The following is a 14,405-nucleotide window of genomic DNA, read 5'->3' as shown; positions in this document are numbered from 1 at the left end:
GGGTTTCTCTGTGTAGCTTTGCGCCTTTCCTGGAACTCACTTGGTAGCCCAGGCTGGCCTCGAACTCACAGAGATCCGCCTGCCTCTGCCTCCCGAGTGCTGGGATTAAAGGCGTGCGCCACCACCGCCCGACTCATGCCACAATTCTTAACTGTAGGTTTCCATCTACAATAAGATAGAGGAATGGAACACTATGATACCTTGACTAACTCCTCAGAGAGCTAAGATGCCTGCTTCTCACTACCCTTCAAATGTCATGTTAGGACAAGAAAAAAGCATCCATGGTAAAGAAGTGTAGCGGGGTCCTTTGCTGTTGTTTCCTTTGTGGGAGGGGCCAAGTAGGCACAGAGTCAAACCACACAGACTCAGGGAGAATGTGGAAACAACAAGCTCAGTTTATTCATGTAGAGGCAAGCCTTATATACCCTCCACCCCTCCATGGGGGGGAGGTCTGATAAATATGCATCAGCTGTTGTGACATGGATGTCTCTCATTGGTCAAGGTCATTTCCAGATCATGATTCAGCTGCTGTTGCTAAGACCATTAGGCAGATCCAGGCTGGCTCTCAGTATCTTTTTCACTTGGATGGGGCTGCTGGCCCTCACGCCTGTTAGGAATGAGTCATCCCACAAAGAAAAGTAAAAAGGAAACCCAATAATGAGGACCCTGAGTTAGAAGGATTGCTGGAAATCTGAGACCAGCCTTGAGAGATGAACTTTCGTGGAGGGACAGAGGCATGAAATCAAAGGACAGTGGGAGATTGGGAAGGGGTTTGCCCAGAGTGGGATATTTCCATTATTTTCTACTACTAATCTCCATTTGTGTTTCTTAGAAAGGATGAAAACAGCTGAGGCAGAGTCAGCACCTGTCCCAGGACTCCACTTTCCAAATGGGACAGGATGAAATGCTGTTACACTGCTATCCAGTGAGTGACAGCCTCAGAAGTCATCAACTACCATGATGAGAAGAGGTAGGGAAAGCCTCATGGCTTTCTGCTTTCTGGTCAATCCCACTTCAAGGTGTGTTTATGATGGTGAAGGGACAGGCTGGAGGGCAAAATTTCAAACAGCTCTGTTCCCCAAACCCAGGTACTGCAGATGGCACAATAAAAGCTTCATAATGAGAGACTCTTGGTGATAAATTGAGTCTCAGAAATGATAGACCAGTATTTGAATCATATACATATGGAATGGGTCTGTTCCTTCCCCAATGACCTTCCTCTTCTCAGCAGTGAGCTTCTGTAGTAGGATATCACAATTGGGTGGGAAGTTGCCCCTGAGGAATGATGATAACTGTAGCCTTCTGGGCACCTCCCCTAATTACCAGTCCAAAGACATCTGCATACTTGACTACCTTTGTGCTTCCCTGAACAGAGTGTGGCCTGGCCTCTGTGACACTACACAAGGAATCATTGTCATGGTTACATGTGTGCCCTTGACAGGTTGGCAGCTCACTCTATTAAATGGGCTGTGATTCACAACAATAATAACATGAGCAGGAATCAATCTGGTAAGTCAGTGAAAACATTCTTTGTGGGAAGACATTATCGCACATCAGTGAGTGGACACTTGAAAGGGATCTTGAAAGGGATCACAAAGGAATGGTTCATTGATCCAGGGGTTCAAGGTAGAAGACAAATGACATTTTGAGAAGTGTTTCCATAGCAAGGACAAGAGGAACCCTCATAATGCATGCCATGAATGACATACAGGAGAAGACACCATACCCACACTGCATAAGAGGCCTCATGAAGATCTGTACAACCCTCATGTGCCTATCAAGGCAGCCTCTAGATCAAAGGAGGACCAGCCTCTGCTGTTAAATTAACTGCTTGTGTTATGCCTTCATGGGAGCAGACCACTGAAGGAAGGAAAGACAGCAGAGACCTTGTTGGGACTCTATTTTGTTATCTTTACTGAGAAGCAACAATTTTGCACATGGTGGCCATAGTCACCAATGCAGCAGCAAGGACTCCCCAAGCACCACTGTCTCCTCCATACTTCACCGTTCTATTTGTGTAATATGTAGTTTATTTCATCTGGAGTCTGCACTGTGTGTTGGTGTCTGTGCCCATTTCCCTTGAAAGAGCCAATGTTCCTCAGAATATACTTGAGATGTAAGAGAAGCACAATAAATACAATTTTCTATCAATATCCATATGTTATTTTAATTCAGAAAGGCTGAGTATAATCCAAGGCAGATTACAAATACAAAATAGCTTCAGTCAAACCTCCACTCAAAAGTATCCCCCGCTTCCACCCTGAAGAGAAACAGGTACCAACAGTCCCAGAATATCAATGTAACCAGGCTTAACTCTAACACAAAAGCTGAATGGATACAGCCACACCCTGAAAGTACCCCAGGCCAACATGGCCCCTGGAAAAACCCATGCTAAACACCTAAAGTGAAAGGAGACCAGGATTAAACATTGAACTATGATGTCAAGAGAGAAGTATTCCAAGGCCTAAGGATGAACCTGATGAAGACTAGGAATAACGCCTACATTAGCAATGGCTTCCCTCACCCAAAAAGGCCAGGGTCCAACCCTAGGAATGAAAAAGCCAAACCATGACCTAAAAGAGGCCTTCACCAAAACCTGAAGCTGAATAAGCTCTGGCCCAGAGGAAAACAGAGGTATCCCTGGGCAAGTCCACTAAATGGAAGAGCCAAAGGCAACAAAGAAGAAGGAAAAGTAACAAAATGAAATGAAACAAAAAGAAAAGAAAAGAACACCCATGCCTAACCTTGACGCTGAAGAAGGCTGGCCCCAACCAAGAGGGAGATGAGTTCTACCCTATCCCTCAGAAGAAAAAGACCTGGCTCAAAGAAAGAAAAGGAGAGTATCTATGCCCCAACTTTACCTGGACTGAAGCCAGTGCCCTCACCCAGATGAGAATTTGCCTCAGCACACCTCTGACCCTGAAGAAGACTGGGCCAACCTAAGAAAGGACGTGGGCCCAGACCAATCCCTCAAATGAAAGAGGCCCGGGGCAAAGTAGGAAAAGGAGAACACAGGGGCCTAACACTATTCCTGACAAAAGCCTGAAACAAAACAGGGAGAGAAGAAGACCTGGGACACTCTCCAAATGAAGAAGGAGGTCTGGGGCAAATATTGACTGGGGAAGAATTTAGAGCTCATACAAAACTCAGAACAAACTAGGCAAAATCAAAAGTGGAAATGTTACAGGCCAACCATAGACCTTCATGAAGATAAACCACAAACTCTAAAATCAAGGGAGCTCCTGCCAACCCAATGAGAGATACGTGGTCAGACTTAATGTTGACCCTAGAAAGTGCAGTGTGAAGAGATAATTTAAATGAAGCCTGCTCCAACCACAATGAAGAACTCTTCCTAGGCCAAACCCTGATATCAAGTAGCCAAGGACCAAGCCCTGTGTGAAAGGAGTCCAGGCAATCCAAGAAAAGAAACATCCTGAGCATAAACTGCTATCAGTGGGAGACCTGCAGCCTACTAAGCAAGAATTAAACTCAGAAGCCCTGAGCTTTAAGGATGTGTGGGCAGAATATTCTCTTCTTCGTCCAACACCCTAACCAAAAGGGAGCCAGAAACACCTCAATTGTTGTCAATTGAGCCGATGGCTCCCTTACAGATGAAAGCAAATGGACATCATTAACATATTTGGTAGTTAGAGGGAACCTTGAGGCACTCTGATCCCAGACCTCCATTTCACTTAATGTTTTACAGTCAATCAAGGCCTCAAAAGAGACACACAAAAGAATGTTTATTGAAGATCTTAGACTCACAGACTTCATGTATAGATATAAGTTGACATCCTGAGTACCAACTGTATGGATCACATACATTCCATTTACAACACTTATCATCCTCAGTACATGCAAGCCAGGATGTGCCACTCACCATGATCCAAGCTCTCATCTGAGTAACCAATGAATATGAACATAGCATAATACAAATGGTGTTATACTGTATGATGATGTGGTCTGATAAAACTCCAAATCTTGACTTCAGCTGATATTTTTAAGAACAAACATGTCTCAAAAGTAATTTTCTACCAAGAAGCTTGGACTAACCCAAAATCTGCTTCAATAATTCTTTTCTACTTCTTTTAACAGAAACATGGTCCATAATGTTCCTCTTTTCTTACATGATTTCAGAGTGTTGAACTTAATATAAAATATTTTATCAATTGTAGAAATGATTTCTCCAAGAAGGATCCCATTGTATTAGTTTTTAAATTCCCAGGATGATGTGTAATGACAATCACCAAAGCATTAACAAATAAAGACTTTTCTCACATATTGTCAGAATTCCTCCCATATTTCATTTTCATTATTCTGACTTTTCTTGGTTAACATTCTGGAGTGACCCACCTCATTCTGACCTTTCAACTGTAGGCACTTCTGAATTTCATTTCATCAACTTGCTTGCTGCATCTCCTCCTTCCTTAAAGAATTCCAGACTAATCATTGATTAGGGTGTCCTCATGCTGCTGACCTCAATGCTATTAACCCCCCCTACTAAGTCTGTTGTCTTTATAAAAATAACATCCCCCAAAGACAAACACAATCAGTCCAACATATTCTAGGAAAGTATGAAATGGCATCAGACATGGTAGTCTTAAGTCCCCCATTTCCCTCTGACTTTTCTCTAAAGTATGTCTTTAAAAGTCAGGCAATGGGGTTTTAGCTCAGTGGTAGCGTGCTTGTCTAGCAAGCACAAGGTCTTAGGCTTGGTCCTCAGCTCTAAAAAAAGTGTCTAGCATGTTGCATATTCCTGACCCAGAGACTCTTGCCTCTCCATTGCAATAATCCATATCACCATGCAAGGACTCAACCTGTTTTGTTACAACCTTTCTGTATCAAATGCTGTATCCAGGATTCCTTGTTCCTTTTCTAGAGTTCTATACAAAATCTGGAGCATTCATTTAGAAAGATTCTTGGGGGTCTAGAATGCCAGGGCTCCCTGGATGACCAGTGTTTGTCCTACCTCACCTCATATATCAGCCTAAAGTAAAAGTGGGACCACTGAGAGACAATTGAAATGGAACTAAATTTGAGGGCTATTTCTGGGAATCAGAAGTCCTAGAATTGTTCAGAATCAAAGGGCTTCAGATGCTGAAAGAAAAAATCCAGAGTTCTTCACCCATAACTAGTTCTCTGACCAATATGCAAAAGAAGGACAAATGTTATGAGTCTATTTTGCCTTCAGTGGACACAATAACCACTGTATTGTATAGCCTGAGAAACTATATACTCTATTTTTCTTTCTTTCTTTCTTTCTTTCTTTCTTTCTTTCTTTCTTTCTTTCTTTCTTTCTTCCTTCCTTCCTTCCTTCCTTGCTTCCTTCCTTTCTTTCTCTCTTTCTTTCCTTCTTTCTTTCTATTTATCTTTCCATCAGCTATCTCTATCCATCAATCCATTTATCCAGCTATCTCCATCTATCCATCCATCTTCTCCCACTACTACTCTTACACTTCTATTTCTCCTTCTTCTTGTTCTTCCCTTATTCATCCAAGATATTATAATCATTTTTGCCTCCATAAGTTTTTACAGTGCCTTATAAAATGCTAGTTATATTATAACAAATAAAAACTTTTCTCTGTGGGTTTTATTCTCCATATTTTCCCACCCAAAATCTTTTTAATCCATACCCTCCCCTGCAGCTGCTGAAATGTGACATTCCTTAGATCTCTGACACTGTGACACGAAAAATCCTGTGTAAAAGTGTGTTTGTTAAAAAATGCAACTGTGCTTCAAACCAGCTAAAAACCTACATCTAAAAACTTGATACTTTAATAACTTGTAAAGACATCATCTTAGTTTGTTTTTTATGACAAATGTAATTTAGATATAATGAATTCAATGAGTTGATATATTCAGTGTTTATTAGTTCTCTGCCATGAAGTTCATAAAAAAAGTTTTCTCACTAAATAAATTTTTGTCAAGAGGTAAAATCTATAGAGTTTTCTAAATGGAAATGGAAGATGTACAAAAAGCCAGGAAATTGAGTTAATCATAAGTCAGAGGTTTTATGGAAGATAAAACAAATCAAGATCATATATGAAACTACTGTATTCATTAAAATTCCTTAGGCCAAAATTCAGTACACTTATATACAATTAGGATGTAATTCGCTGTTTGGAATAAAGGTGATAGAAGATGTCACATAGTTCAACCTTTTATACAGAGAAAAGGAAAATCCATGCTAGAACTTGCATTTGAGAGCCTTAAAATAGACTACAAAAAGAGACTGTCTTACTCAGGGAGTAATCTGTCTCTCAACTGCTTGAATTACCAAAGACTTTCAAAAGGTCAGCGGAACATCCTGCCAAAGCTTGGCTCATGGGATTGTAGGCTATGAGAACAGATGAGATCAATCTGAGTGCTGTAGAAGTGGGAAAGTAGGTCATGCACTTACTTCCACCTCCTTGAAATACAGGCTATATAATCTAATGAAATCTGAGAGAGATAATTCCTGATGGACTGGCTCACAGGAAGCATTGGGGATGCTTGGTTATCACAGGCAGAGGTCTCACGCAGACTGGAAGATGATGAAGGAAGGATGGGGTTCTGCTGATATATGAGAGAAGCAGTGCTTTACAGCCAATTCACTGGGTATGACGGAGCACTGGGCTGTGCTTACAGAAGAGGTCAAACATAAAATGGTTGATTCACCAGGGACTTCAGGACTGGTGTTTGCCATTAGTGCCTTTCCAGAGCTCCATGGGAGAATGTGAACTTGTAGAAACAACTAACATTTAAAGGAAAAGGTGAAGTGTTATATAACAATTTTCCTTTTTATGACATGAAATACTTTTATATTATTTTTGAGATTATAATTATATTACTTTCTCCTCTCTTTCATCCTTCAAACACTCCCAATACTCTTCCTTGCTCCATTTCTAATTAATGACCTCTATTTTCATTAATTGTTGCTACATGCTTATACATATATATATATGTACATGAAGATATATATATATATATACATATACATATGGTTATATTTCCTAAATGTAAACCAATCATTCTGTATAGCTAGCATATATGTTTTCAGTAATGACAATTTGATATTGAGTATCCAACTGGTGTACTCTTCCCTGGGCAGGACTATTTCATTACGTCTCAAAAAATTCTTTGAAAAAAGAGAAGAGGTTCATAATATCCAGCAATTAAACCATGGCTGGGAAAGCTGAAACTTACAGGATTAACAAGGCCCTTCCACTTTCAAGGTTAAATAGGTGATAACTAAGGAGAACTGAAGAAATGAGACCCTCTGTCCCATTCAGCTGCAAACAAGTCATGAAGACACATTCAGAGTTCTAGTCCTCATGAGTCACCCATTCTAATGAGAGCCTTTGTGATGCCACACATTAGAGTTATTCATATTCCTATAAGTAATACCATACCTATACTCCTGTATTAACCTCAACAAACTCATTCATTTGAGGGAATAGGAATCACAGTCTTCCCTGGGAGGCAGACAGATAAAGAAAGGGGAACTGGTAAGTAATACAAAAGGCCAACTTCTAGCTTCCTTTATATTTTCTGTACTGAGACAGAGGCTCAGTAGGCTTTGTCTTCCACCAGCAGGCTGCCTCTTCCAGCTGTCTGGTTCGAGACAGATAGGTGTGTTCACAGTCAGTCCTGAACACGGTCACCTGAAGCTATAGGTGATCACAGCTCTTGTGAGTGAGCAATGGCTATGTCATGTCCAAAGGACAGCATGTCACAGCAGTTCCCTCACGCTCAGTCAGGACATTCAGGACCCACTTCCAGGATGTTTCCTATGCCTAGGGGAAGTGGTTGATCTACAGGTCCCATTTAGGAATGAGCATTCATGGTCATTTCAACATTTTAAAGTTATGAGGCTGTGCATTTGCTGCTGCAAACCACAGAAAGAGAACCTCTGGCCAAGACTGAGAGCTGAAGAGATCTATGTGTCAAAAAACAATATTTACAAAAGAGTTGCTATTACACTAAGTAACAATAGTAGCATCATCTAAAGGGCTATGACCTGCCAAGCCAGTGTCTTTTGACCAGGTACACAGTAGCAGGTACTAATTCCTTCCTATAGTGCAGGCCTCACCAGATCAGAAGGAAGTTAATTACACAATAACGCTCATGACACTATTACATGAGTAACTTTCTCATATTCTGTATGCTATCACTTAAATTATATTTTCTTATGCTGAAATAAAAAGTCTTAATTTCATGAGATCCTATTTGTTGATTTTTGGTCTCATTTATTATTGGACAAGAGTCCTATTCAGAAAATCCATACCTGTGCTTAGAAGTGTGTCTCTACTGTGTCCTTTGGCATTTTCAGGGTATCAGGTCTATGACACATTTGGTGCAGAGCTTGTATATGGTAGAAGATAGAGAGCAGAGTTTCATTTTCTGCATGATGAAAACAATTTTTCACAATCAGCATATCTGAGACAGTATCTCAAATGCTAACAAATATGAACTAGAAATATGGGTGCAAAGTTAAACTTGGTACACACAAGTACATTCTCCTTACCAAATGGACCACTTTGAGTTCACCAGCCATGCAGTAATATGAGGTCCAGCTCTGACCACTCAGAACAATGCATGGCAACCATTTCAATAGAATAAATTGTCAGCAGGACTTACAGCCTGGCTCAAATACTATAGACACTGTGGTCATTTTCTTGGGCCCCAGACCCATTTGTCACATTAGTAAAAGAATATTCAGATTGCCCCATAATTCCAGCTTTAAGTGTCTTTTAAAGGATTATATTTTTCACCAAATCTAATTTTTTAAATGCTGCAAAGGAGGTGGAACAAGAACATATACACTATGTTCATTGTAAACTAAAACATTCCAGGTACTGTGGATGCTGTAACGATGGTTATGAATGAAAACTTAGCATAGACATGCCCACTGTACCACTTCTGGGTGTGCACACTGATCAAAATGAACGACTCTCATCAAAATGAACGACACTGAATCACTACATATGTGAGTTTGTGTGTAATGTTTTATCACTGCACTACCTGCAATAGAAGATTCAGGAAATGAGCTCAGATAACCATCATTATATGAATGACTAAAAACAACACAATATGTATAAATAATGCAGATAATTCAAAATAAAAATGATTGAAAAAAGTTGCATAATTCTCAAGAAAATTGTTCCAACTATATATCAAGTTGAGAAACAGACAACTCTCCAAAAACAATTAACACATATCTTCTCTCATAAATGGAATCTAGAAAAATAGGAAAAATGTGTTAAAAAATTTTGAGGAAGTGTGAAGGGAAATATGTTAAATGGAGGGAGTATAACTGGGAAACAAGGTAGTGTACAGAAACAAATGACTTATTTTATATAATTAAAATATACAGAATAATAAGATTAATTTTAGAAGTAATAAAACAGAAAAAGAATTACTTATTTGCACAAGGGCTCATATATTTTTATACAACTAAACATAATGACTACATTTTTACTCTCTTCCAAACTTCTCTTAAGGTTTTCAATGTTGGGGCTAGAGTTGGCCTAACAGAAAAACACACACTGTACTCTTTCAAAGGACTTGAGTTCAGTTCCCATCACCCATCACAGTGACCCATAATCAAACACCAATATCTCTAGTTCCAGGGAATCTGGAGCCTCTTCTCATCACTGTGGAAATTGCACTCATGTGTACTTACCTACATTTCCAAACACATATGTGCAATTTTCAAATCATTGTTTCATAATTTCTCTGTTTATTTTTATGGACCCAGGGAGTCAAAGAGGCTTGCACCCATGCAGTACATGATGTCAGTTCATTCTCATGCTCTCAGTTGTTAGAATAAAGGATTGTGACCAAACAGAATGTAAGGACTATAAGGTCATTCTGGAACCCAGAACCATAAAAAGATAGTGCCAGGGAAATATAAAATAATTGGATCATGCAAGAAAACTGAGTTGTATAGAGTTGATACAAATAAATCTGCATAAAATTTAAACTTTATAAGGGATTTCTTAGCATTTTATTAGTTTTAGTCACTAAAAGGCACAGTGTTCCATCACCATATTGTCATTCATCATGTGTATTAACTAAGAGAGGTTTACAAAAGTCTTGAATTCCACCATAACAAAAGACAGAAATTTTGGCACAAATAATCTGTAAAATATAAACTATTATTTGGCTCAGCTGATAAAGCACACAATGGATGAGCTCCAGAAGTCTGGTAGCTTTCAGGCATTTTTAGCAAGGAAGGAGCTCTGAGTTTAGTAGCTCTCAGGCCTTCAGTGCCTGAAAAGCAGCTATTAATTTTTTTTAAAAAATGTCTAAATAACAATGTAGGTGAGGGGATAAATAGAATGATAAAGTGAACCCAAAACCAGACACAAAAGACATTTTGGACAGAAACAGTGAACTTAAAATAATCAAGATAGAAGATGCAAACTAACCATGTAACTGCATTAAACATAAAGTTCTAGATGGGAGAAATCACCAGAGAAGATAAACCACCAACAGGATTTCATTCTATGATGAATAGAAAACAAATGTATGGGCAGAGTGTCAGAGTAATGAGGCAGGAAAAGGCAGAATTCTTAAAAACGCCCTAGTACCCATGCTGCTACCAAAGTAAACTGAAGAACAGTTAAGTTTTACTAGGGAAGTATCTATTCTGAATAACACAAATACCATAATATACATGTGTGTGTTGAAAGGGGATTAATTTCTCAGGCAGACAAAACACTCCACTTGAAAAGTATTTAACTACAAATCCTCCAACCTGGATGAGAAAGTGGATGGAAACTGACAAATCCACAATTAAAGTTGGAGATGGGAGTCGACAGAACAAAAGGAGGGAAAGTCCAACAGCTTCACTTGCAAATGTTCGCTGTGTAATGGGATGTTGGTCAGGTTCACGGCCCGTGGCTTCAGTACACCATCAGCACTAGACCTGCATGATACACAGCAGCTCCCAATGCCACTAAGATGATGGAGAGATGATGGAGGGGTGATGGAGAGGTGGGAAAGATGGGTGCTGGGAGAGCAAAGTGCTTTACTGTTTTCTTCTTCTTTTTTATTATTGTTTATTTTTTATCTTATTTTTATTCCTTTTTTGTTTCCTTTGTGACGGGACTCTACAAGAGGTCGGGGCAGATATGGAGGGTCTGGGAGAGGAGTGGGATTAGAGTGTACGGTATGAAATTCCCAAAGAATCAATAAAAAATACAATGCATACATAAAAAATTGACTTTCACTTTCTACCATTTGTTTATATGAACTAAACAATAAGAAGTTGTCAAATGAAGGAGATTTTAAACTTTAAAAAAACATGAACATATTGAATAATTCAGTGCAATTTTGACATAGGGACAGAAGTTCCTATATAACAAGGCTTCAAGATGTTGTATTTGGAACAGAAAATTCCATTTAACTCCTGATATATCCATATGACAAGATTTGGTAATAAGAAAAATTTAAATTATAATCAAATTAAGTTTTTTTTTACTGTAAAAAGAGAAAAGAAAGAATGAAAAGCAGTGAAAGTCATTAAGGACAAGGAGAACATGAGCACTGCTGTCAATCAATTTCACCTGACAGACATTTACAGAACACCTCCTCAAATGACAGCTTAGGACAGCATTTCCAGAACACACAAGTCACTTTTCAACAACTCCACGTTACAAGCTACTAAACAGGTTTAAATAAACATAGAAAACCTGATATAAAGTGATGTGTGCAATCTGACTACAGGGAAATTAAAAGGCAAGTTAATAACAGAATAGTATCTTGATAATCCCCAATAAATGAAAATTAAATATTTCATTCTTAAAATAATCAATTAATTAAAAGAGAAAGTCATAGCGAAAGTAAAAGTATTGAAGTGGAAATAAAATATAATCAAATTTATGGAATAAGCTAAACCATGATTAGAAAAACTAAAACATTAAATGATTTCATATGAAAGTGAATACATTTGGATTTTGTTTGTATGTTCTACAATAAGATGTCACTCTGTAGCAGTGCATCCAGTGCTACATGTGTAACCCACACTGTTCTCAAACTCATGGAATCCTGATCCCAAGGGCTTGGATTATAGATATGAAATAATTAACACCTGAATTAGTAGATTGGTAACATGTTACTAATGGTGACATATATTGTATATAAATATTAAAGAAAGTGAATAAGAAGCCCCTAGTCAATTTTTTAAATTCAATCAATTGAAAATAAACATGACAAAGGTAAGAAAAAGACGTATATCTATACAACACTGATAAATCTCTAGGCACACTAGCAAAGAAAATGAAAGATTATTAGTTACTCACATAAGGAATGAGAAAGGGGATATTGCAGATCCCACAGGCACTAAGATGAAGTAAAGAAATACGGAAAACGTTAAGCCCATAATAATCTGGATGAAAGCCTATAATTCTTTCAGAACTGCATCCTGCCATCCTGGATCTTCACTGAGGGCATCTCAGCCTCATGAGAACTGGGCTGTGAGGAGTCTCCAGGCTCTGAGAAGATGGCCTCAGTAGACCTGGTCTAAGAGGAGACTGCTGTCAAGAAGGCAGGTTTGTCTTCACCAGGGCTGTGAGGAAGTCCAGACACTGAGGAGACCCTGAGCCTGGCCACCCTGGCCTGGGACTGCCCTCACCAGATGAACTCCACAGACCTCCACCACAACGGCTCAGCAACTCCTCAGCAGTTCCTTAACGTCCTCAAGTCTGAGCATGCTCAATGTCCCAGGTGGGAAGACCAAGGTGGAATGGGGGAGGTTTAGAGTCTCTGACCGGATGCTCATTGGGCCGGAGTGATTCAGGGGCGGGCTTAAGCCTCACATGCCATTTATGATTGGATGTGTTGCATGGGGCTCTATTTGGAGGCTGGCATTTTCTGGTGGGATGTGGCTTTGGTGGGAAAGGTCCGCAGTGTCTCAAAGGTCTGCGGTGTCTCAAAGGGACAGATATTGTGGAGCCTCTCAACACTGGGGTCTGCACATCGCAGACTTCCAGCTCAGCACAAGACAAGTGGGGCACTCAGGCCTTGGTAGTCTGCTCATCAATTACAGAGGGAAGCCTTGTGGTCAGAGCTGCACAACTACCATCCCATAGTTTTTGTTCTGTCTCACCTTGCCTCATCCTAGCCTCACATCCTCTTACCTTAGCAGAAAACCCATTTGGCCCTCTGGGAGGCCACGAGATTGTGCTGCTTTATTGCAAAGAGGAGAAAATTAAAATTTTGACAACTAGATAGTCTCTTTCTCAAAATCACACAGCTGCTTGTTTGGGACAGGGACACTAGTCAAGTCAATTCCACAGACAGCTAGATTAGAATTGACTTCTATTCCACAGAACTGGCTGTGTTTAGTCCCAGTGAGGAAGCAGTACCTAACAATGTTGATTTTGTATCAGGTCATCAGCTTGCGTTCCTGTGACTCGGCATGGACAAGGAACTTGCATCAGCAGGACTGCACCCTTATCATTCACCTGCCCAAGTGGTTTGATAAACATTTGGCATATAAAATGGCTTAGTGGCTCATGGCTGAGAAATGTCAAAAGCATATGTTTGAGTGATTTTATCATATCTAAGATAAGAACTGTCATACAAAAGAGAAAGGAGGAAAACAGTTTGTGTCCAGGAAAACAGATTTTATTTTAGTCTTATGGTGAGGATTGTCAAGTTGTGCCTCCTCTGTCTTCCATCAGGGTCACTTTTGGTCCTGAAGATTATAATAATGATAATCTGCGCTGGTTACCAGCACTGGTTACTGTGAGGAAAAGTCATGGCCATGACAAACCCCAGTATCAATATCAGAGCTTTATTAGGAGGTAGAGGGTTGGGGGGGGGAACAAGAGAACCAGGCCTGGGCAAGGAGAGAGAGAGAAAGATGGTGGGGGGGGTGAAGAGAGAGAACAGAACAGACCGAGAGGAGGTGAGGTCTGTGTCCGGTTCTTTAAGGTACAGATGAGCTTACAGAGCTACACCATGCATGCTAGATTTCGTGACCACACCAGGCATATGTAATCACCAGCACACACGGATATCTTAAGACACAAGACTCCAGACCCCATGTGTAGCTCCTGAACTATGCATGTTTGGTCATGCAGCTGAAGCCCAGCAAAATCCCAACAAAGGTGTTGTTGAATCAGTTGCCAAGATAGAGAAATGTTTTGGGGCTGGGATAATTTTGAAAGGAGGCAGCAAGTTCCACCTTCATCAAAGTATCTATCTAGAACTTTGTTCGTGCAAACTTCCACTCAATATCAGTAGGACCCTATGAAAGACACAAGTGCAAGGTTTGAGACAGGAAACTAGAAAATAGACCTATGTTTCATTTTAAGCTCTGCAGTTGCTTCTAGAGAGAGCAACCTGGCAGCAGCTATATAAACTCCAATTACATATACCTTATAAATGTAAGTACATAGATCTGACCATCCAGT

General features: G+C 39.8%; 1 protein-coding gene across 1 annotated transcript in view; it reads right to left on the bottom strand.

Annotated features, from left to right (window-relative positions):
* The window catches only part of LOC121826507 (cytochrome P450 3A25-like), a 67,300-nt gene extending 54,593 nt beyond the window's left edge, over nt 1–12,707 (bottom strand). The window contains exons 1-3 of the mRNA XM_076560688.1: nt 12,288–12,707; nt 8,267–8,382; nt 143–607 (exon numbers count right to left, since the gene is read on the bottom strand). The gene's annotated coding sequence lies outside the window, so the exon portion shown is untranslated. The remainder of the gene's footprint in view (nt 1–142; nt 608–8,266; nt 8,383–12,287) is intronic.
* Between the last annotated feature and the right edge of the window lie 1,698 nt (nt 12,708–14,405).

The sequence above is a fragment of the Peromyscus maniculatus genome, chromosome 23 (genome assembly GCF_049852395.1).
Source record: "Peromyscus maniculatus bairdii isolate BWxNUB_F1_BW_parent chromosome 23, HU_Pman_BW_mat_3.1, whole genome shotgun sequence".
Taxonomy (NCBI): Eukaryota; Metazoa; Chordata; class Mammalia; order Rodentia; family Cricetidae; genus Peromyscus; species Peromyscus maniculatus.
This window is presented reverse-complemented; position numbering and strand designations above follow the sequence as displayed.